This window comes from Schistocerca gregaria, chromosome 2 (assembly GCF_023897955.1).
Source record: "Schistocerca gregaria isolate iqSchGreg1 chromosome 2, iqSchGreg1.2, whole genome shotgun sequence".
In the NCBI taxonomy this organism is placed as follows: Eukaryota; Metazoa; Arthropoda; class Insecta; order Orthoptera; family Acrididae; genus Schistocerca; species Schistocerca gregaria.
In genome coordinates this window covers 130,685,543-130,711,310 of record NC_064921.1, presented here as the reverse complement: position 1 = coordinate 130,711,310, position 25,768 = coordinate 130,685,543, and positions in this window count along the sequence as shown.

Genomic DNA, 25,768 nt, shown 5'->3' with positions numbered 1-25,768 from the left:
TTATCGCAATTAGCAGGTAGCTCGTAGAATATCCAGATGGTTTACAATGTCGTCTTCAACCAGTCACTTGTTTTGGAAGCGTAATAAGTGAAGCTCTGCTCTTACAAGATATTTCAGCATAATTCTCTACTACTTAACAGGGTATTTTCCATCCTCAGGCCTCCTCCGTATCTACATCATAGTCCCCGCACTGTTTAACTAATGGCGCACAAAATTTCCCGTTATATTAATTATCTTGCTACTATAAACACACCATGTATTAGGTCAGTGTTAAATTTAATGGCCCTCAACAGAGCTGTTGCAACCATTTAATTGGCTTTCGGCTAGGCTATCAATTTTATCTTACCTAATGCCAGAAGTGAGGATATACTGTGCAAATAACATGGAGGAGACCAGCTGGGGCCTCTGGGGTCTGGGGAAAAGAGCAAGCATATCATGCAGCGAAGGGGCCTATGGTCAACCTACCATTATCCTACAAATGAGGAATACATAGGACTGGCGGAAGAGGTGTGCCTTGCCAATCATCGGGAAAAGTCCAACTTCATAGATATAACTTTCTCTCACTGAAGTTACCCTAACTAATGTCTTCATAGTAACGTGAGAAGACTACTAAATCTGTAATGGCTGTGGCATAAATGTTCCTATAGGCCATATTCTCTGCACAGGTTATCTTTTGATGAGAAGGCAGAAGTGAATGTAAGTGGAGACCAGCCATTTCATTTAGTTGTAGTAGAGACAAGGTAAATTTTAAAAATATCTCTGGAGACGAGTTTGAAGGCTTTAGTGTGTTACTGAGCGACCAGCAAATCCAATTTCGCTCCAGTGATGAACAAATCAATCCATTCGCCAGTGACATTCATTTGAGGCGGTACTTTAGATACAGTCACGAAAACTGACAACGATGCCTCCGTATCTGCAGCAAATGATGCCTATCTGTTGAGTATGATGAGGCAGTCGGTTACTACCGTTGGGCCTTCCAAGGCATGTTCTGACGTAGAAAGTTAGTTAGTTTGAATTTATAATATTCTACTAAACTGGTGAATGGCAGTCACTTTTATCACAAGGTATCGAAATGATTTTAAATGTAATTTTTGTAATTATGTGTGTGTGTGTGTGGTGTTGGGCGCGCGTGCGTATGTAAATAAAGTTTTTGCAGATTAAACTGGTGACACGCAGACACTTTTATCACAAGGTATCGAAATGATTTTAAATGTAATTTTTGCAATTATGTGTGTGTGTGTGTGTGTGTGTGTGTGTGTGTGTGTGTGTGTGTGTGCGTGTGTGCTGGGCGCGCGTGCGTATCTAAATAAAGTTTTTACAGATTTTTATATTTTCAATTTGCATTGAATTTTTAGTTCATTACAATAATCGTCATAGTCAATACTCTAGTAGAGATTCCCGTCTAAGATGTCATTCTTTATAATGACTTGTCACATGTGACGTTTACAGCGAAATGCAGATTCGTTTACAGTAAATCGTGACAGTCTGTAAAACCTGTTGACCATCCTATATCCAATGACGTAGCTGTAAGATTTTACTGTTTTGCATATACGATATCAGCAATGTAACGTGACGTGGCTCACCTCAAAGGTGCCTCGAGCAGCGACCAAGGTCTTGTCCAGTCGCAGACCTTCGTCTTTCTCCCCTCCCACACACCGGGAGAAAAACGTCTTGATGCGTCGGAACATTGCTGCAACGGTAACGGGCTGGATGTTAGATATCGCCAGACCGCCTCAGCGAGTAAATCTTATTGCGACGTCTCTCAACTGTATCGCATGGAAAATATTGGGGCTGTGATGTCATGTCTTTAAATTTAACTACTTAATAATAAGAGCTATCAATGTTACAAACGATTTGAGATATCCAGATAGACTGATTATCATTGATTTCATAGAAAAAGTTTATCCATTTATGACTGGGCACAAATTCATTATTTTAATTTGATCACTTTATTTTGTTATTAATAATTATTCTTTAATTTATTTTACTGATTTCTAATACATGAATGAAAATAACACTAGTTCTTCGATGAGAACCAAAGGTTTCTTTATTACGTGGTACATTTATTCTGCAACGAATAATTTTGTTTTGATGGCAGTTATTCAAAGCTATCACTATTAGACAGACAGACAGTACTAATGGCAATACAATACAACTCTACACTAGTTTCAGATATACACCAAGTGTAGTTATTTAAACGTTGTATTTGGCCTGACATTACGCCGCGATTTGCTTACTTCCTTACTGTCGTTCAATATGGCACCGTGGGGCAGGTTCGGTAATTTAATTTGTGTATAGCTAAGGGAACGTCTTTTTGGTGATATGATTTGGTGGTCAATAATCTGTGCAACAGTGTGATGGTTTAAATCGCTAATCTCTCTGCAGTGTCTGACGAGTTTACGATTTTTACAATTACCCGTTGTCTGAGTCAGTGTATTTTCAGCGGGCTACACCTTTCCTTCTTTGTAGCAGAATCATCAACAACCTAAGTTCAACACTAAACATAGAAGCCCTCTTCAGCGCCATGTGAACTAAACAACAACACATACGAGGTAAGACTGAAAATTACCCAGCGATATCGGAATGAAGAAAACACAAGTACAGCCTATAAACTCCCTACGGAGTTAACATTTTATGATGCTCCACGATATTAATTTAATTTTCTTGACTGACAGAAAGAGAAAATACTTTCTTTGCGGTGCCATGTCGATTCATTATGACCCTACGCAGCTTGAACTTGTTTACTTCTTGTCTTCTTCTTCACAGAGAGTTGAATATAACAGATTTGGTGACAGAGGTAGATGACGCCGTTCTCGTTGTGAAACTAAATAATAAATTTGAGAATAGACGATTCCAGCAATTGAGCCTTGCCGAAACCTCAGCAAAGAGATCTGTCTCTACAAGTGAAGCACTCCCGTAACCTTTATAGCTGCATGACGTATTGAAACAATGTACTGGAATGTTAATGTAACTGTGACTCTTTCTTTTTCACATTTACGAAATCACAACACACTACGTCGTTTCTGCTACATACCCAGTCATTTAAAAGCTTATACGATATTAAAACTGTATCTGATTATATACGGTAAGCAAACAGGAGATAGTTATGTCAGTAGCTCATACCTCTCCCCGATATATTGCTCCTCGCTTCTGACGCTGGGAGTTCGCTTAGTTGAAAGCCTCCAACACTCCTCCGAACTTTCAAATTTTTCGTTATATGAACTCAGAACGCACAATGTAACAGGACATTATATGAATCCAAAATGGAGCTTCTTTAAATGGATAAGTAAAACAACGAATTTGTATCATCGTTTCATGTACTCGAGTGAACACATAAGTAATTGCTAGACAACAGTCTGCAGTGCTCTACACTGTTTAACTAGAACAGAAATTGAGAGAGCAATGCTGTAATATTTTAAATAAATTAATATATGTATAAAATTATCGTATTGTGACTGCGAGATATCCAACAGTATCTAAAAGAAAAACCTGAATAGGTAATCAACTTCCAATGGATTTAACAACAAACGACGTTCAAAGATATTAATTCAATATCTATAAGAAATAGGAGAAGAAAACTCTTTTGTTACAGAGCTAGCTTGACTCAACGTCACGCTACGCAGTTGCCACCAGTTTCCAAAGCGTCTTCTTCTTCACAGACGAAAGAATGTTCGGTGGCACGACTGTACAATGGTCGCAGCTACGATGACTAAGAATCAAGGAAATTGGTGACACATTTATCATTCTGAAACTAAGTAAAGTGGTTTGTTTCTAAAAGTCAAGCAACAGAACTCTAAAAGTGTATGAAAAATGAAGATAAAGCAATTTTTCACATGTTGCAATGTACTAGTTACATGTTACGAAATCACAAAACGGTCCATCATAAAACTTCAACTTGACAGTACTTCTCCACTAAATTCACAGTCATTTAAACGCTTGTACGATATTCGAACTCTGCAGATCATTCTGCATGGTAGATTAACATGCGACAGTTAAGTCAATGGCTCATGCCTCTTGCGGGTACTATGCACCTCGCTTCTGAAGCTGGGTGTTCACTTCGATCAGAGATTCTGAAGCTCCACAAGAACGTTAAAACGTTTTGTAAGTTGTTCTTGAAACAAACAGTTCAACGTTGCAACACTTGAATCGAGACGGAAGCTTCGTTTAATCTACAACTCACACAAAGAATTCGTATATACACTTCTAGTAATTGAGAGAATACGGAAGTAATTGCTAGACAACGATTTTCGACAGTTTAGGTGACACAGCATTGTTGTTAGCATAGCCTGTGACGAGCCTCAAACAGCAACCATAGAAACAACGGACCACATTATTGTATAGTAACATGCACTGCAACAAAATTTTAAGTGATTTAAATCTTTGTAAGACGAAATAATCACGCCTTCCTAATGAAACATATGCAGCAGTGACTAAACGATGAAAACGTCCGAATAGCTAATAAACTCCCTGTGAATTTACCAGTTAAAATACTCCAATCCCTTAACTCAATTTCCTTAAGTAACAAGAGGGGGATACTTCTTTGTAACGGTGAAAAGTCAACCCAGTGTGACACCACACAGTTGGCAGCAATTTCCAAAATGTTCAAAAAAAATGGCTCTGAGCACTATGGGACGTAACTTCTGAGGTCATCAATCCCCTAAAACTTAGAAATACTTAAACCTAATTAAACTAAGGACTTCACACACATCCATGACCATGGCAGGATATCCAAAATGTGTTCGTTTTCACAGACGGTAGAAAATTCCTGCAGCATTATCCTGTTTCAATCACAGTCATCGAAAAGCGAGGACAATCGCTGAGACCCTTATCATTGCGAAACTAAGAAATTAAAGGGAAGACAGAACGCTCCTAATCTAGCCGTCTGCTCTGACTTAGGACGTCATGTTTAAAGTGAACTGTTTACACGAATACAATGACAATCACAGATAACATTCAATAATATTCCAACGATGGCGATCGCTATATAGACCATTACGATAGGAAACATACATAAAACATTTTGTGGAAGTGATGTACAGCTTTAATGAATTTTAAGAACTGCCTTATGCAGTACGTAGCTGTAACGTTATATTTTGTTAGAGACGATCGATTTCAGTCTAGAGTCAAGTAATCATCGGGTCCAAAAACCGTCATAGATATGCGTCTACGTAAATTGGAATAGTAGTTAGCGATTGCACTTAGTTCCATTTTTGATATTATCTGCATATATTAAATATTGGGAAAACATCTACTATGTTAAATGAACGAATGTTACGTATGTAGAGTTAATATCACTGATGGAACAATGTACATTCCATAACTGTGATTCAATTTTCTGAGATGGACGACTTAGATGATTTTTGGACCCGATGATTATCTGATCCTACACAGAAAACAATCATTTTTAATGAAGTATACTGTTAGGGCTGTGCATTGCATAATGCAGTTGTTAACAAAGATAAAACGCATGCAAAATGTTTGAATCACGAACTGAAATGAAAGTACCGGGGCCGGCCTGAGTGGCCGTGCGGTTCTAGTCGCTACAGTCTGGAACCGCGAGATCGCTACTATCGCAGGTTCGAATCCTGCCTCAGGCATGGATGTGTGTGATGTCCTTAGGTTAGTTAGGTTTAAGTAGTTCTATGTTCTAGGGGACTGATGACCTCAGAAGTTGAGTCCCATAGTGCTCAGAGCTATTTGAACTATTTTGAAAGTACTGGGAAATAGTGAGAATGGGAGAGTTTTGGGCATGGACAAGTTAAAAATAAAATAATAAATAAAATAAAATAAAATAAATAAAAAATAAAATTAACCTAAGATCATACCAAAAATTCTCTAGAAGTAACCGAACAACATGCACAGTGAACACAAAATTTGATTCCATTAATTCACTTGGCCTATAGAGATGAAACTAACACACGGGTACTATACTGACCTCGACAAAACAACAACATAATCGGAAAATAACCCACACACATTCTTCCGGAATGAAGCAAACGAAGCAGCGCGCGGAGTGGCCGCATGGTCTAAGCCATCATGTCAGGGATTGCAGAGCCCCTCCAGCGGGGGTTCGAGCCCTCCATTGGGCTGTGTATGTTTTCTTAGGAAAAGTTTAATCGACCGATGACCTCAGCAGTTTGATCCCTTACGAATTCACAAATATTTCAACATTTGAAGGAAACGATAATATATATAAAAAAACGTAATCGCAGGGTGCGCTGTACCTATATAGGTCTCACAAAAATAGCGATACCAGAACCCCTGAAATAGATGTAACACAACAGAAAAAACGCAAAATCGGCAAAGTTGGAATCCAAATCTTCTCTTGACCTGTATACCTCGAAAGAAATCAGCTATATCAAAGTCCTACAAAAAGACATAATAGATAAATAACATACAGGTAATGTTCCATAATAAAAATAAAAAATATAACACAAAAGTCGTACCGCAGTGTACACTGGACCTATATCCCCCCCCCACACACACACACAAACACACACATCACGTAATGTAAAACTGATGCAAACAAGTTTTCCCAGAATACACCGAACAAAAGAAACAAAGAGACACAACCACGCACAAATGGAAACATAAATTTCGACTGAGCTCTATTGCTAAAACGAGGAAAGTGATACAAAACGAAACCCACATAACATCGATATAATCGAAAAAGAAAACACACAGATTTCTTTACAATAAACCGACAAATTGTACAAAAAACTGAAAACACCCTAGAAACAAAAATAAACAGCTCATAAACCAGAAACAAAAAGTGAACTTTAAATACCAAAAACTCTGTCCCATTCAGCTAAACTAATGCTAAGAACAAAAACGATTATGTAACGCATGTATGTATGAGCCATGTTAGAAACAAATTGAGCCTCTTAAGAACAATCTTTTTCAAATGCCCAGCGCCTCAGAGAGACACGTTCGAAAAACAGCCAAATATTTATAAATTAAAAACATATAAATAAAATTACCAATCGTTTCACTCACAACCATTTATGCAATGCGCTTTGGTTACTGGATAACTTCACACTCGACAAACTTCCCACATTACAAATATAGCTAAATATTTGTAGGAATCAACATATTGATCATAATCACCAATCGTTTCACTCATAGAAATTTATCTTGTGCTCTGAAAGTTATGCCTACTCTTATCCTGGGAAATCGTATGAAATACACAAAGAAACAGTAAATATTTGTCAGAAATCATAATAAAAAAGTAGTAGCTACTGGTTTAACCTGTGATCTCAAGGTCCACCCAGAACCAACCCACGTATGACAACATACACTCCTGGAAATGGAAAAAAGAACACATTGACACCGGTGTGTCAGACCCATCATACTTGCTCCGGACACTGCGAGAGGGCTGTACAAGCAATGATCACACGCACGGACCAGCGGACATACCAGGAACCGCGGTGTTGGCCGTCGAATGGCGCTAGCCGCGCAGCATTTGTGCACCGCCGCCGTCAGTGCCAGCCAGTTTGCCTGGCATACGGAGCTAAATCGCAGTCTTCAACACTGGTAGCATGCCGCGACAGCGGCGACGTGAACCGTATGTGCAGTTGACGGACTTAGAGCGAGGGCGTATAGTGGGCATGCGGGAGGACGGGTGGACGTACCGCCGAATTACTCAACACGTATCGCGTGAGGTCTCCACAGTACATCGATGTTGTCGCCAGTGGTCGGAGGAAGGTGCACGTGCCCGTCGACCTGGGACCGGACCGCAGCGACGCACGGATGCACGCCAAGACCGTAGGATCCTACGCACTGCCGTAGGGGACCGCACCGCCACTTCCCAGCAAATTAGGGACACTATTGCTCCTGGGGTGTCGGCGAGGACCATTCGCAACCGTCTCCACGAAGCTGGGCTACGGTCCCGCACACCATTAGGCCGTCTTCCGCTCACGCCCCAACATCGTGCAGCCCGCCTCCAGTGGTGTCGCGACAGGCGTGAATGGAGGGACGAATGGAGACGTGTCGTCTTCAGCGATGAGAGTCGCTTCTGCCTTGGTGCCAATGATGGTCGTATGCGTGTTTGGCGCGGTGCAGGTGAGCGCCACAATCAGGACTGCATACGACCGAGGCACACAGGGCCAACACCCGTCATCATGGTGTGGGGAGCGATCTCCTACACTGGCCGTACACCTCTGGTGATCGTCAAGGGGACACTGAATAGTGCACGGTACATCCAAACCGTCATCGAACCCATCGTTCTACCATTCCTAGACCGGCAAGGGAACTTGCTGTTCCAACAGGACAATGCACGTCCGCATGTATCCCGTGCCACCCAATGTGCTCTAGAAGGTGTAATTCAAATACCCTGGCCAGCAAGATCTCCGGATCTGTCTCCCATTGAGCATGTTTGGGACTGGATGAAGCGTCGTCTCACGCGGTCTGCACGTCCAGCACGAACGCTGGTCCAACTGAGGCGTCAGGTGGAAATGGCATGGCAAGCCGTTCCACAGAACTACATCCAGCATCTCTACGATCGTCTCCATGGGAGAATAGCAGCCTGCATTGCTGCGAAAGGTGGATATACACTGTACTAGTGCCGACATTGTGCATGCTCTGTTGCCTGTGTGTATGTGCCTGTGGTTCTGTCAGTGTGATCATGTGATGTATCTGACCCCATGAATGTGTCAATAAAGTTACCCTTCCTGGGACAATGAATTCACGGTGTTCTTATTTCAATTTCCAGGAGTGTATTTGGCATATAAGCATAGTTTACAGACGTAAGAGATTACACTGGTAATTAACATAACCACAAGTAACCCTTTAATAACAACCCGCTTATATCCTTCGCAACATAATGTCATGACGTGAAACAGGCTTTTTTGTGTCAAACCAGGCGAGTTGAAAACGACTGTGCGCTTGACACGTTTGCCATTGCGGAACAAAGAAAAAATGGTTCAAATGGCTCTGAGCACTATGGGACTTAACATCTTAGGTCATCATTCCCCTAGAACTTAGATCTACGTAAACCTAACTAACCTAAGGACATCACACACATCCAAGTCCAAGGCAGGATTCGAACCTGCGACCGTAGCTGTCGCGTCGTTCCAAACTGAAGTGCCTAGAACTTCTCGGCCACACTGGCCGGATGGAACTAAGAAATTAGTTTGTAAATACAGTACGAAAGCACATGTACTTCGCCCAAAAGTAAGAACAAAGGTCTGCCTGAACAAGCCAGCACTTAATATTTAAATCTCCATGAAAAATTTGCTTTGTCCCCTTTATCCCGTTAATAACTTCTGGTTCCGTAATCACATCACATTCCAGCACACGCTTGAATATGTTAGCATTTGTCCACTAAGTACACAGAAATTTAAAAGCTTATAGATATTCTAACAGCAGGTGATACTGCATGGTAAATAAATTGGTGACAGTGAATGGTTCGTACCTCTTGCTTGTACAATGCTCCTCGCTTCTGAAGCTGGGCGTTTGCTTCGCTCAAAGCTTATAAAGCTCCACAAGAACTTTAAAATGTTTCGATAGCTGTTCTCGAAACACAAAGTTCAACACTTCAACACTTGTGTCAAAGCTAAGGCTTCTTTTACTAAATAACTCACACAGCGATTTCGTATAGGCACTTCTAGTACTCGAGAGAATATGGAAGTAATTGCTGGGCAACGGTCCTCGATGGTTTAGGTGACACAGCATTGTTGCTAACATAGCCTGTGACCAACGTCAAACAGCAGCCATAGAGACAACAGAGCACATCATTGTATAGGAATGTCGATAGCAATGGCTGAACGACCACTAAAATAAGATTTTAAATAAGCTAAATGTACGTTGCAGCTTTTCAGAATATGGCATCGCTTCGAAGCGACGTCGCACGATCATGTACTCGATACCGCATTAACGAAATCAAATTTTTTCACACGGGCTACAATAGATTACCTCAGCGCAACAAATTGCCACCTTCGTTCTACATCTACATTTATATACATACTCCGCAATCCACCATACGGTGCGTGGCGGAGGGTACCTCGTACCACAATCAGCATCTTCTCTCCCTGTTCCACTCCCAAGCAGAACGAGGGAAACATGACTGCCTATATGCCTCCGTACGTGCCCTAATCTCTCTTATCTTGTCCTTGTGGTCTTCCCGCGAAATAGAAGTTGGCGGCAGTAAAACTGTACTGGAGTCAGCCTCAAATGGTGGGTCACTAAATTTTCTCATTAGCCTTTCATGAAAAGAACGCCTCCTTTCCTCTAGAGACTCCCACCCGAGTTCCTGAAGCATTTCCGTAACACTCGCGTGATGATCAAACCTACCAGTAACAAATCTAGCAGCCCGCCTCTGAATTGCTTCTATGTCCACCCTCAATCCGACCTGATAGGGAACCCAAACGCTCGAGCTGTACTCAAGAACAGGTTGCATTAGTGTTTTATAAGCGCTCTCCTTTATAGATGAACCACGTCTTCCCAAAATTCTACAAATGAACCGAAGACGACTATCCGCCTTCCTCACAACTGCCGTTACTCCATATCGCTCTTCATTGTTACGCCCAAATATCTAATCGACGTGACTGTGTCAAGCGCTACACCACTAATGGAGTATTCAAACATTATGGGATTCTTATTCCTATTCATCTACATTAATTTACATTTATCTATATTTAGAGTTAGCTGCCATTCCTTACACCAATCACAAATCCTGTCCAAGTCATCTTGTATCCTCCTACAGTCACTCAACGACGACACCTTCCCGTACTCCACAGCATCATCAGCAAACAGCCGCATATTGCTATCGTCCCTATCCAAAAGATCATTTATGTAGATAGAAAACAACAGCGGACGTACCACACTTCCCTGGGGCACTCCAGATGATAATCTCACCTCCGACGAACACTCACCATCGAGGACAACGTACTGGGTTCTGTTACCTAAGAAGCCTTCGAGCCACTCACATATTTGGGAACCAATCCCATATGTTCGTACCATAGTTAGGAGTCTGCAGTGGGGCACCGAGTCAAACGCTTTCCGGAAGTCAAGGAATATGGAAGCCATCTGATACCCTTCATCCATGGTTCGCAAGATATCATGTGAGAAAAGGGTGAGTGGCATTTCGCAGGAGCGATGCTTTCTAAAGCCGTGGTGGTGCATGGACAGAAACTTCTCCGAAACGCTGTCTGTTTGTGTAATGCCAGTAACACATTTTGCGGTATATTAATGTCCTATATCTTTCGGTGAATCTCTGCAGTATGAAAATGGAAGATGCGTTAATGAGACGGATCACACGAGCAATACGTATTCTTATTTCACATACGCTGACGGAAAAATACTCAAACAGCCCAGTAGCACCACTACGAGAAGGCAAATCATTTTTACTTTGAATAGTCACTGCAAAGGTATTGAGCGTCAGTTAACTTTGATACTAAAGGAGGTAAATTGTTGTTAGTCAAGAGACGTTATCAGCTCCACTCTGAGTTTGAATGAGATAGTGTAGCAGGAGAACGAGAAGCTGGATGTTCCTTCTGCGACATTGCGGTCTGGGGTTCGACTTCGTACAACAGTACGAGCTCCCTCGTGGTTGTCCCATTCACCTGGACTGCAAATCTGAACGCCAGTCTGGTGATTCGACCTGCTGTGTGGCCAGTCATGAACAGCACTCCAAGGTATGGTATCCAACAGGATAACGCTCTCCCACATACCGCAATTGTAATCCAAAACGCTCAACAGGTCGTCGACATGTTGCTTTGGTCTGCTCCATCACCAGACCTGTTACCAGTCCAGCCCTCATGGAACATCATGAAACGACAATTTCATCGTCATCCATAACCAGCATTAAACGACCCTGTATTGACCGACCAAGTGCAGCAGACGTGGAACTCCGTCGCAGAAACTGACATCCGCCACTTGTATAACGCTAAGCATGCGCGTTTGCACGCTTGCATTCAGCATTCTGGCGGTTACACGAGTTATTAATGTAGCAGTATTTTACATTTTCCCTGCCTTATCTAGCGCTTATATTAGCCCGTGCTCTTGCATCGTTAATCACTTAAATATGTTATCTAGACAAAAGTATTCCCTGAATTTCGTTAATCTTCACTGATTATTTTTTGATGTTGCAGTGGTTTTCCCATCGTGTATTTTAAAACATCAATACATGCAACTTATACAGTTAAAGTATGATTCCTTTTATATATTTGAACTGGTAATCTCCTGAAAATATTTTAGAAGGTAAACTTTCATTGATTAACTAAGCTCGCTGGCTTAGAGAACTATGACACAATATTTCGCTTTGAAAGCTAGTCTTCAATACAGGACGTTTTCCTTGAGTTCCCAAGCGAAGGACTACTGGAAAGAAAGAAAGTAGCGCGTAAACTCTCTGATAGGTCACTCCCTGTGATGTCGAGGCCTCCCTTAGAGTGTACTGCTGATTCCGTTTTGAGAATGTTTTGTAATTGTTTCTTGTGTTTCTATTACATCACTGAAGGATGTGGCCCCCTCTGTATCATAACTGATCTGCTTCAGAAAGAAACATTTCAGAAGGTCAGACCCAGAGGTTACGTTTGAAGCTGCTGTACTGCATAAACGGACTGTATCTAATTAAATGTTTAATCTGCTCTTCTTTTTAAGAAATATTGTTGTTCCCGCTGGTGGTCTTTATCGTTATTTGTCAAATTTTTAAACTGAACGTTTTTGTTAGAGTTATTTTATAAAATAAAATAATGTAAACAATTGTAAATATTTATTCCTCGGTTTGCGGGCTTGGCACCTTTCACTACTTAACTGAATGCACTGTCTTGCGACCGTTTTGAGATAGCTCAGCCAGATTTGAAATATGATGACACAACGTTATTTATTACACAGACTACAAACTAACCTCCATAATCGTTAGCAGTGCCCCCCTTTCAAGAGCAACGCTACCGATATAACAGAAAAAGGTAACAGAGTAATACTGGTATCGATTCAGGGCAACATCAATAAATGTCGGCCATTCCGAAGTCCGCAGACGATCTCTGAATGACAACCGCAGAAAAAATAAGTTCTTCCTCTCCGTGGCATGTGACCTTTTTTGCTGGCATTTCCTTTCGAATTTCCGATAATGTTAGACAAGAATAATGAGCATAAATGCGATTTCATACGGAACTTTCTTTTGGGGGCAAGAACTTGGAAGGAATTGTCATCTTCTCTCCGAAGTGCATGTAGGCGGCACTAGATCATATTTGGCTTGTATATATAAGTTATACCCTGGAAGCCATGGATCAAGGCAGTCAGGTAGGTGGAGTATTTCTCAGTTTCCAAAAAGCGACTAAACACCTCATCTACGTTTATTATCAAAAATACGATCGCTTTGGTTATCAAACGAAATTTGTCACTGGACTGAGGATTTCTTGGTGGAGACGACGTAGCATTTTATCTTTGTAAGTAGGCTGTGTGGGTTTTTTATTGGTAACGCCACGTAGCGCTCTGTGTGAAGATCATTGGCTGCGCTGTGTGCAGTCTGTGGCTGGTTTGCATTGTTGTAATACTCGAAATTGTAGTGTTAGGCAGCTGGATGTTAACAGCGCGTAGCGTTGCGCAGTTGAAGGTGAGCCGCCAGCAGTGGTGGATGTGGGGAGAGAGATGGCGGAGTTTTGAAATTTGTAGGACTGGATGTCATGAACTGCTATATATGTTATGACTTTTGATGATATTAAGGTAAATACATTGTTTGTTCTCTATTAAAATCTTTCATTTGCTAACTATCCCTATCAGTAGTTAGTGCCGTCCGTAGTTTGAATGTTTTTTTTTTAGCTGGCAGTAGTGGCTCTCGCTGAATTGCAGTAGTTCGAGTAACCAAGATTTTTGTGAGGTAAGCGATTTGTGAAACGTATAGGTTGATTTTAGTCAGGGCCATTTTTTTGTAGGGATTTTTTAAAGTCAAATTGTGTGTCAGTTTAAGCACAGTCTTGTATAAATGTTCTAAGGGGACGTTTCATATGGCGACCCACCCTGAAAACAAACCCTGTCCTTTCCTTTTGTGTTATCTCACTATGTGTTTGTGTACCCTTGTGTATTTATTTTTACCATTATTTCTACAAGGACTGTAGTGGGTCTGTACCTTTGATGACCCACCAATACCATTATTTCTACAAGGACTGCAGTGGGTCTGCACCTCTGGTGGCCCGACAATACCATTATCTCTACTAGGACTACAGTGGGTCTGCTCTGTGATGACCAACCTACCAATATTCTTCAAAACTTCGACTGACTCTGCTGTGGGTTTGCTCTGTTATGGCCCATTACCTGTCTGCAGGTCAAGATCCAGCACTGTTTTTCTGTTGGAAGGGCAACACTACTTCTTCAAGACTGCATGGAAATCCACAACTTCCGTGTGCATTTTCTTTGCTGTTCAGACTGCAATTTTACTGTGATGAATGATCAGGACTGTCTATATTGACTGTGAGAAAATTTTAGCTTTTGACCAACATTGTATCAATAAGTGTGTGCATTTCATTTCTTCGTCATTGTAATTATGAAAATTTTTTTCAAATCTGTATTGGCCACTGCCCAAAACCATTTTAAAAATTTTTTTGTGGGGAGTATCAGGGCTATGTAAGCAGGCTGTGTGGGTTTTTTATTGGTAACGTCATGTAGCGCTCTGTGTGAAGATCACTGACTGTGCTGTGTGTAGTCTGTGGCTGGTTTGCATTATTGTAATACTCGCCATTGTAATGTTGGGCAGCGGCAGCTGGATGCTAACAGAGCGTAGCGTTGCGTAGTTGGAGGTGAGCCGCCAGCAGTTGTGGATGTGGGGAGAGAGATGGCGGAGTTTTGAAATTTGTAGGACTGGATGTCATGAACTGCTATATATGTTATGACTTTTGATGATATTAAGGTAAATACATTGTTTGTTCTCTATTAAAATCTATCATTTGCTAACTATCCCTATCAGTAGTTAGTGCCTTCCGTAGTTTGAATCTTTTTTTAGCTGGCAGTAGTGGCGATCGCTGTATTGCAGCAGTTCAAGTAACCAAGATTTTTGTGAGGTAAGCGATTTGTGAAACATATAGGAGTTTTTAAAGTCAGATTGCGTTGCGCTAAAAAAAAAAAAAAGTAATGTGTGTCAGTTTAAGCACAGTCTTGTATAAATTTTCTAAGGGGACGTTTCATCTTGGATGGAGAGTTATTTATAGATGGAGAAGTAACTTAGGGTATGCACAGGGAAGTGTGTTTAGTGTTTTGCTGCTCAAGTTTTATGTCAACCATCTTGTCGACAATGTTAATAGTTTCCTCAGATGAAGAGGTATACACAAGTACTGAGGATGTATGACACATGTCTGAAGTTGTTAAGGTAGTGGATACTCCACAAGAGACAGTTCAGTTGAAGAATGGACAGCTTTAAAACGGGAAACAAAGGGAAATGGATAAATATAGATGCAAGGAAGTGAAATGCAGGGGAAGAGCGGATATGTGGAAGAGTATGAGAGGGAGGAAGTCTCCGCTAAAGTGGTAGAAGAAAAATTTTGGAGTCAATATGGAAGACATAGTTGATTCAGTATTAGAGTCAGAGATTGAAAGAAATCGGCGAAAGTACTGCGGGAGGCACAAATAGAATTTCTTGGTAATTTATGAAATCATTGTCAGAAGCAGCAATGAAACGAATATTGAAGTTAGCGCGCAATGCCTATGGGACTGGAGATATACCACCACGTTCTTGGAAAAAAGTCATCCTTAAAATACAGAAGAAATCAAAGGCAGATAAGTGTGATAACTGTAGTACAATCAACTTAAGATCTCATGCTTCGGAGCTACTGATAAGAATAATATGCAGAAAAATGCAGGAGAAACATGTTGATCTACTAACTAACGGTCGGTTTAGCATTAGGAAAGGTAAAGACACGAGAGATGTTACTTTAAGGTTACAGGGTATAAAGGAAGCAGGACTTCAGAAAAATCAAGCCACATTCGTAATATATGGCTATCAAGAAAAAGCGTATGACAGCGTAAAATAGTATAAAATATTTGTCATTGTCAGAGACATAAGCGTAAGCTACAGCGAAAGAGAGTGCCACAACGAAGAGGGATTAATATCTATGGAGTCCTTGGTTGAAACAGAGGGCTGTAGTCCTTTGCCCTATTGTTCGATCTACATATCGAAGAAACAATGGCGGAAGTAAAAGAGAAATTCGAGACTGCAGTTAAAATTCAGGCCGAAAGGATATAGCTGATGACATTGCTATCATCAGTAAAAACGAGGAAGATGTGGAGAACCTGCTGAATGGAATGAACGGTCTAACGGGCACACACAATGGATTAAGAGTAAACCGAAGAAACTTGGAAGTAAAGAGAAGTAGCGGATATTGATGACCACGAAGTAACTGGAGCGAATCAGTTCTCCTTTTCGTGGAATGAAATGAACACAAACTTAGCCGACTCAAATGGCAGACTAGTAGAGGCAAAGACATCATTGCTGGTCAAAACACTAATATAAAATGTTAGGGATGTGCTGTCACAAAAGAATGTTCAACATTAGGTGGACTAATTATAAGAAATGAGGAGGTTATCCACAGAATCGGCGAAGAGAGAAACATAAGGAAAACATTGACAAAAAGAGTGGATAAGACAACAGGAATTTCTTAAGCCATCATGAATAACTTCCATGGTACCAGAGGGAGCTGTAAACGGTAGAAATTGTAAGATAAGGCAGAGATTGGAATACATCTAACAAATAATTTAGCAAGAAGGGTGCATCTACTACTCTGAGATGATTACGTTGGCGTAAGAGTGGAATTCATGGTGGGCCGCATCGAACCAATTGGAAAACTGATGACTCGAAAACAAAAACAAGAAAGGCAGAGAAAAGGCATGTGGCGTATGCTATGTCTGAATGTCTTTTCCCGTTGGTAAAATTTTCTTCATTAAGTTAATATTTTTAACTCTGTGGTGCTCCAATCGGTGTCCTAAGTCTATAAATTTGGTTCTGGACGCGTCGTTGTGTGTCATTCGACAGCTCATATTCTGAGAATGACGAGCCAAAATTGACCTTGAGGCACTAGACGTCGTGTTCAACAGCCGTCTGCTGAGGCGTATGTGGTGCATTTTCAAAATCGGCGGTGGTCTGGCCCACCATAGACTTTCGCCCATGTAGCTGCGAGGGCCTGCAAGACGTCCGCAAGTCAAACACTTGTGCTCATCCTGTGCAGTCGTTTAATGCATCGAAACATTGCTTCTGCAATACCGAAGAGCCACCTTGGAACACTCAGACTTTGGAACATGCACTCTTGTGTAATCTGTTTAACGACGTATCCCACCAGTCTGTCATCAACACTAAGCTCAAAATCAAAGGTGGTCAACTTGTATTGTGCTTCTGTTGAATATGACTTCGCACACAATGGTAAGGAGAGGTGGACTCCTGAGTAGTGGGTCAAATGGCTCTGAGCACTATAGGACTTAACTGCTGTGGTCATCAGTCCCCTAGAACTTAGAACTACTTAAACCTAACTAACCTAAGGACAGCACACACATCCATGCCCGAGGCAGGATTCGAACCCATGACCGTAGTGGTAGCACGGTTCCAGACTGTAGCGCCCAGAACCGCTCGGTCAGTCCGGCCGGCCTCCAGAGGAGTGCATCAACTGTCATCGTAGGAAACCTGGCCAGGAACAGAAATGACTGGCATACAAGTTAATATAACAAACAGAAGATTTACTTAACTTGTATTGCAACCTCCTCACAAAATAAATTCCGTAACCTCCCAACAGCAAAAAATAATATAAATAACATTCTCATTTAGCGTAACTACCAAACAGTGAAAATATGTATAGCATTGACATTTAGCGTAACCTACCAATAATACAATGTGACAAACCTCTCGAAAATATATTGTCGCTCACTTATAACCTTTCAATAATGACTGTGAATTTAAACGGGTAAATCTAGGACGTCAGCAGTGCTGCGTCATGGCCCTGAAAATTCATTCTGAGTAAATTGAAAAATCTTAGCTCAATTAGGTCGCCGGATAACGCGTACATATCTGCTCCTACAAGAAATTTTTCTGGCGCAGCTCAGTGCAATGCTGGCAGATAGATTTGTCATGTGTAAAAAGAAACAACTGATTTTTCTTTTCAATAATCGAGATGACCAAGAAATGGAGAAATTAGTAAATTAATTAAAATGAATGTTTGTCAAAAGTTACTTTTTATGAGAAAGATTATTATAAAGAGTTTTTTTAAAACATTTACATGGGACTTGATATAACAATACTACATATGCGCGAGGCTGCTTTTACCTTAACTACAACGCTCAGGCTCCGCCATCGCTCCACCACGACCGGCCCAGCCAACACGATACACCAGACTGCTCTCTAGCAACTACTACAACTGCTACACAGTTCCTACTGCAGTCAACACTGCTCTTTGGTCTCAGATTCTCTTATAGCTTACATATCGCAGGCAGCGCGTGAGCAATCCATCGAAATTACACTGCTCGAGTGCGCTAGCAACAAATTCTTTAATCATGGACCTCTTACAGTATTTATACAAGCGAACGACGACTAGTTACAAATAATGGAACCAGGAACAGAGTCCAGCTACAAATGTCAACAAAGATGAGGGTATATGTGTTAACCATAAACATGGAGCCATGGCTAGGCAGCATCTGCATCGCAAAAGGTAGCAGAGTGCCTGTGAGCAAGAGAGGGCTGAGTCGGTGCCACCGCCCATCTCGTATCTTACTGGTAGAGGGTACAAGTAGTCCAGAGCTCCTAAAGGAGTGGCTCAGCAGGAGTGCATCATTGGGTCCATCAAATCCCAAACGTACGCTGTCGACGTCAAATGGAAATTAGCACTTTCGTTGCTATGATGCCCAAAGGGTGTTATTGATACGTGGTTCGATGCTGTATCTTCTCTTGTGCCATTTGCAGCATCTAGCTCCAACATTTAACGGCACATACCACACCTCTCCACAGGAGGAAACCTTCCTATGACTATTGGCGTCTCGTTTTATTTGGCAACAACTTTCATCGCAATTTTGAATCAACCTTTATGGCTACGCAACAAACATGCTCTTGACAAGTATGTTCCTCTCTAAAACGGTACGCCCTGCCATCTAATTGGTCGGATCCGATTGTTCGCCCTCTTGCAACTTTTGCTGCTGTTGTGTAGCGCCAGTAGACTATACTGACCATAAAACTGTAAAACCCTCGTGTCTAGTTGTTTGTCTAATTGAACGATATTTGCATGGTGTTTTCACAGGTAACTTTAGAGTAGCTTGGGGCGAACATGTAGGCTTCATTTCATCAACATCGGGACACGGAAAAGAAAGATATCATTATTTATTTAAAGTTCCACACAAAATCGTCTGTTCAGCTTAGTAGTTCATGCGTGTTTAATCCTCACGGCGTAGTACGCCAAAGAATTTGTAGATGCCTCTGTTGATTTCGTAGTACAACGAAGAACCAATAGACTGTGCTGTTTTTAACTCAGTGACAGAAGTATATTCGATAGTTTACCACAGTGACAATAAGTGCCGCTGTCTTTTTCTTACGAATACAGATTATTGGGTTGGGATATACGGATTTACTGATTTCACTATATATATTAAAATATTAACGACGTTGCTTTGCTTTTCTTTCTATTGGTTTTATTTATATTGTGTGTTGGGAAACATGAATTTTTTAAGTTTTCTTTGTGATTTGTGTGCGTGGTAATCGTATTTTGATTACTCTTTCTTTGCAAATAAGACTGCCAAGGAAACGTTAATGTCTTTCTGAATGCACTCGATGGGCTAAAAGACAGAGGACTATGCGGTCACAAGAATCCAATGAACGTCGCGACGAGAAACTTGCTACAGCTCTACGACATTAATATTTAACCCGCTCTTTGGAAACTTGTTTCAAAAGAGAGGCGCGTCTTAACTCCGATGGCAGCGTCATGAATTATCCCGCTCCTAAGAACCTTTCACTAAGAGAGACTTAAAGTTACTTCTCTCCTTTACTTTTCTCCGACGAAGCGACGTAGAAGTGGAAATTCTGACGGTAAGTGGTACAGGCGAGTGAGATTTCATTCCCCACTTATTCCTAACAATTTACCAGTTTACTTTAAATGAGTACTATTCCTAGTGAGCTTCTGTTATGCTGTTTGCATAACAAAGCGCAATGCCACACGGCGCATGTTTCTGGCACGGACTTTGGTGTCAGTTGCTTTTCGCACGGCCAGCTCTCCCGTGTTAGACCAGCAAACAAGCTCTCCGTTCATACTACTTCAGACGTTGTTTACAAAGAAGACTTACAAGTCAAAAATAAATTCCACCCGTACGAATTATCGGGCACTGCTATAAATAAATGCCTGGACAACACTGGGTTTCACAGCCCGTTTCACAACAAAAAATATTCTATTCTTGCAAAATGTTAAGTTTTACAATGTTTGTAGCCTGCCGTTTATATTGCCCCTACATTGGCATCTCCACAGTAATGCTCTCAACCTGGTCTCTTTGAAGCTATAGGGGTTCATCATGATAGATCGTTGCTGCTGTGGTACGTCAAGTACAAGGCCCATGGAATATTGTTATAGGAAATTAGCTTGTTGGTTGTAATATTTATACAGACAATAAATTTCTAGTACCTCAAGTGAGTAAACACTTGCAGAACCTCAATACAAGAATATTTTTAGAGTAATATTAACGTAATACATTTGTGAGTTAGACATTACCTCACTACCTTTTTATGTACAACAACTTGTTCTCGAACAAGGTATCAAAACTCGTTATGCATATGTGTCCGTCTACCCCACTCCCTGCCTTCGTCATCGACATACTGCGAATAGTAGGGCTCTGATTTCTCTCCGTTGTACTGTACTACACGCTCGCGCATTAGAGGCTACATTACGGCCGACCAAGTGACAAACACTCTTTGCGCGCGAAGTTCGAAAACTGTGCATTCAGAAGATCATAACTGCCTACTGTCAGAATTATTTCCCAACTTTTTGCGCGTGGTCGCCTGCTGGGGGCTAATATCCTGCTAGCTTACTGTTTTGTCCTTACGGTATTGGACTGAGCTGGTGATGTTTACTTTTGAATTTACATCTGCTGCTGGGTACGCGCTAAAATCAAATATATGATTTCGAAATCTCTGCCTGATCTTGATCTAATCCAGATGGAATCTTCCGGTATCTTTTCCAAGTATACCTCCTACCCTATTTATTCACGAACGGAGTATTCACTATTACTAGCTGAAATTTATTCTTCTCTTTCATTCTTACTACCAAGCCCACATTCTCCAGCAACTCTTACTTACACTCCTTCCCTTACAAGGGCATACCAGTACCAATGATTACTATATTTTTTGTCTCCCTTCACATACCAAATTTACCGTTCGTCATCCTCATACACAACTAAATGCTTGCCATGTGCCTGTCTATGCATCATCTGCTTGCGACTTCGGCACGTGTACCTCAACTATTGTTGACGCCGATGGTTTGCTGCCGATTCAGACGAGAGCAACCGTATCACTGAGCTGTTCACAATACCTCGCTCTCTGCCACATCTACCTATTCATAAGGAATCATACTCACGTCATACCATTTTCTGCTGTTGTTGATATTAGCCTATACTCGCCTGACAAGACATCCTTCTCTTCTTTCAATTTTACTTCATCTGACAGAACAATTTTCGACTGGTTACCACAGTGTATCTTGGCTCAAATGGCTCTTAGCACTTTAGGACTTAACTTCTGAGGTCATTAGTCCCCTAGAATTTAGAACTACTTAGATATAACTAATCTAAGGACATTACACACATCCATGCCCGAGGCAGGATTCGAACCTGCGACCGTAGCGGTCGCACGGTTCCAGACTGTAGCGCCTAGAACCGCTCGGCCACTTCGGCCGGCCCACAGTGTATCTGTGCTGAATCTTAACATCTCCGTTTTCAGTGTTTCTAGCTGCCCTATCAGGTTAACACTTCTGACATTCCGTGCCCCGATTCGTGGAACATTGCCCTTTCGTTTGTTATAAGATCATTTCCTCATCTTTACCTTCCCCTTAAAATTCGCTTCCCGGAGATCCGAACGGAGGTCTGTTCTGGAGTCTTTTGAAAACGAGAAGATCATCATAATACTTTTTTAAATACAGCCCACATGTCCTGGGGTTACACATTTTGTGTTTTTAATGTAGTGGTTTCCTTTGCCTTCCGCATCCTCTAGCCGTTGATCATGGCTGCTTCTCTCACCATTTAGAAGCTGTTTCCCAATCTATGATCAAGAGAGTGCTCTGAACCTCTGTCCAGTCCTCCGCCGTCTCTGACAATGCCTCTGGCCGAACGAGGGAGACTTTTTATACCGGAAATATTTGGCTACCGTTGCTGATTACTTTTTGTGTTTAAATTAAAGCAATGGCTAGAAGAGTATCATTCAGAAAATTGGCTAGTTAAAAATGGCGGAGGACTGGGTGGACGTTCAGGGCATTGTCTTGGGGTGGAAACTACCCTCAAAAGTAGGAAGACTCAGCAAGGATCAACACATGAGGATGCAGAAAACAAAGAAAACCGCTGCATTAAAGACGCATAACGTGTAACCAAAGGACATATGGTCTTTAACTGAAAGATTGTCCATTGCCAAAAGATTCTGGAATAGCCCACCAATTCGATCCTCCGGAAGGGGATTGTCAAGGGAGAGATGACTATAAAAAAAGATTCAATGACCAACGAGATGATACTGTTCTAAGCGCCGGGATGTGGAATGTCTGTCGTTTGGACGTAGCAGGAAAGCTAGAAAATCTGAAAATGGAAATACTAAGGCTCAATCTAGATATAGTGGAGATCAGTGGGATGAAATGGAAAGAGGACAAGGATTTTTCCTGAGATGAATATCGCCTAATATCAACAGCAACAGAAAATTGTAAACGGGAGTAGGATTCGTTATGAATAGGAAGGGAAGGCAGAGAGTGAATTACCGTGAACATGTCAGTAATGGTGTTTTTCTCAGCACAGTCGACAGCAAACCAACACCTATAACGACAGTTCAAGTATAAATTCCGGCGTTACAAGCCGACGATGATGCAGAGACAGTGAACGGGTAATTCAGTATGTAAAGGAAAATGAAAACTTGATAGTCGTGGGAGACACGAGTACGTTTCTAGATGAAAGAGCAGAAGAAAGGGCTATGGGATAGTATGGGCTTGGTACCACGAAAGAGAGAATAGAAAGAAAATAGACTTTTGCAATAAATTTCAGCCAGTAATGGCGAATACCCTTCCCAACAGTCACAAGACGAGAAGGTATACTTGAAAATGACAGGGAGATACGGGAATACCTCAGACTACAACATGGTCAGGCGTATTTTCAGAAACCAGATACTGGATTGTTAAGCGTGTGCAGGAGCAGATATAAATTCAGAGTAGGCTGATGTTTAAGAGACTAGCCAGGAAGAGTCAATGCCGAAAGAAGTAAGATATGGAAGTACTAAGGAACGAATAGATACGCTAGAAGGTCCCTAAGTCTATAAATACTGCTATAAGAAATGGCTCAGTAGACAGATCAGTAGAAGAGGAATGAACATCCCTAAAAAGGGCAGCCTCAGAAGTTCAGAGGAAAACACGATGTACAAAGAAGATAACTGTGAAGAAACCAAGAATAACAGAAGAAATACTTCAACTGATCGATGAAAGAAGGAAGTACAAAACTGTTCTGTGAAATTCGGGGGTGTATATATTCAAGTCTCTTTGGAATGAAAGTATGGGGAAGCTAAAGCGAAATGGGTGCATGAAAAATGGGAAGAAATTGAAGAAGAAATGATTGTCGGAAGGACTGATTCAGTATATGGAAAAGTCAAAACGAAGCCAATAAGCGTTACATGATAGAACAAGAAACGTGAGTCGATACGGAATAGATAGGGGATACTGTATTAGAATCAGAATATAAAATAGTTTAGGAAGCATTAAGATGCGATAAGGCAGATGATATAGTCAAGATTCCATCAGAATTACTTAAATCATTGGGGAAAATGGCACCAAATACATTAGTGTGTAAAATAAGCCTGGCGATATACCATTTGATTATCGCAAAAAGTCATCCACATAATTCCGAACATTGAAAGAGCTGACAAGAGCGTGAATTATCACACAATGAGCTTAATATCTCATACATCCCATTTGCTGATAATAATAATATACTGAGGAATGAAAAGAAAATTGAAGATGTGTTAGACGACGATCAGTTTGGCCTTAGAAAAGGTAAATGCCCAAGACAGGGAGTTATGACGTTACGATTATTAATGGGAGAAAGACTGAAGAAAAATAAAGTATCTGTCCGCCTGGATAACGTATTCAATGATGTCGAATGGTGCAATAGGTTCGAAATTCTGAGAAAAGTAGGGTTATCTACAGGGAAAGATGGCTGTTATGAAATATGTAAACAGCCAAGGGCGAGCTGGAAAAGTAGAAGACCAAAAATTAAATTGTCAGAATAAGAATGGGGTAAGAGAAGGAGGTAGCGTTCGCCCCTACTGTTCAATCTCTACATAGAAGAAGCAGTTATGAAAATAAAAAAGAGGGTCAAGAGTGATATTCAGATTGAAATGAAAGGATCTCAATTGTAAGATTCTCTGATGACATGTCTATCCTCCGAGAAACTGAAGAAGAATTACAGGATCTGATGAATGGAATGAACGGTCTAATGAGTTATGTGTATGTTTTGTAACTGTTCGTTAAACATTTTTGACATGGTTTTCACATCTTCGGGTATACCATTTTTGACTATGTTACGATGATTTAAAAATGGGTCTCTGCCCGAAACTAGACATTTAGCAAACAAAAAGAGTAAAATTTGCAACATTGGACTGGTTTTTCGTTGTACCGATCAACAGAAGTTTCTGAGCCACAGCTGCTCCAACATACTAGAAGTTCGTAAAGTGAAATGAGAGCCGGCCGGAGTGGCCGAGCGGTTCTGGGCGCTGCAGTCTGGAACCACACGACCCCTACGGTCGCAGGTTCGAGTGCTGCCTCGGGCATGGATGTGTGTGTGATGTCTTTAGGTTAGTAGGTTTAAGTAGTTCTAAGTTCTAGGGGACTGACAACCACAGGTGTTAAGTGCCATAGTGCTCAGAGCCATTTGTACCATTTGAAATGAGTACAAAATATGGATTGATAGTAAATCGAAGAAGACGAAAGTAATGAGAAATAAATGAAAAGAGAACAGCGAGAAACGTAACATCAAGATTGGTGATCACGAAGTAAATGCAGCAAACTAACCAATGGTGAACGGAACACGAAGGAATATCGCTGGCATAAATGGTATTTCTGGCGAAGAGAAGTGTACTAGTCAAACAAAGACCTTAATGTGAGGAAGAAAGTTTTGATAATTCACGTTTGGAGCATAGCATTGAATTGTAGTGAAACACGGACTGTGCTGAAACTGGCACAGAATACAATCGAAACGTATGAGATGCTCGCGCTACAGACAAATGTTCAAAATTAGGTGGACTTAAAAAGTAAAAAATGAGGACTTTTCCGCAGAAGCGGCGAGAAAAGGAATATATGGAAAACACTTACAAGAAGAAGGGACTCTGTAATAGGACATCTGTTAAGACATCGGGGAATGACTTCCATGGTACTAGAGGGGCTGTAAAGCGTAAACAATGTAGAGGAAGACAGAGATTCTAATACATCCAGCGGATAGTTGCTGACGTAGGTTACAGGTGCTGTTCTGATGAGATGAAGAAGTTGACACAGGATAGGAATTCGTGGCGGCAGCATCGTACCAGTCAGAAGAGTGATATATATAAGAAAAAAACAGTATTTCGTTGTAGTTTCTCCCCCAGTTACCTGAGATC